We start from the raw sequence: 582 nt of genomic DNA on the forward strand, positions 1-582 counted from the left end.
TCAAGCATGACATGAGGAAGGGTGAGATGTGAGGTGGGAGGTCAGGAGGCTATGTTAGCACAGAGGTTTGTTCCTTACCTGTAATCAAAGTGAGCACAGCCCTAAGACATGTTTTAGGTAGTGATCCAAATAATTACTGAGCAAAAAGCACAAGAAGTGCTACCAGGAGTCTTTAAAGTATCATCTGGTTCTTCAAAGAGAGCCAGTGACCCTCCCTCTGCCACACTCTTCTGCTTGGTAATGAGTTTCCCCTCAGATAAAGCATAGCTTAGCACCACACATACCCTCACCACCATGGACCAGTTGGCAGGGCCCTTGGGAAACATTCTTGCTGACCCTCATCCAGCAATCAGCAACCTGTACTAACTGAGTCCCTGGGATGTGATTAAAATTGAAATTTTTCCACTTTCACCAGGAGTACATATGTTCTCTGTTCCTCATGGTCTAAAATAGAGGCTCAGAGATGGAGTGTCTTTCATCCATATAGTCTCACAGTCAATGTATGACCCCAAAAGTCACATGCTTTTTCCCTATTGTCCTTCTCTGCTAGAGTGACCTGCTTCCATCTGCCCACCCTCGATG

This window comes from Nannospalax galili, unplaced genomic scaffold, assembly GCF_000622305.1.
Source record: "Nannospalax galili isolate Female #2095 unplaced genomic scaffold, S.galili_v1.0 scaffold9166, whole genome shotgun sequence".
Taxonomy (NCBI): domain Eukaryota; kingdom Metazoa; phylum Chordata; class Mammalia; order Rodentia; family Spalacidae; genus Nannospalax; species Nannospalax galili.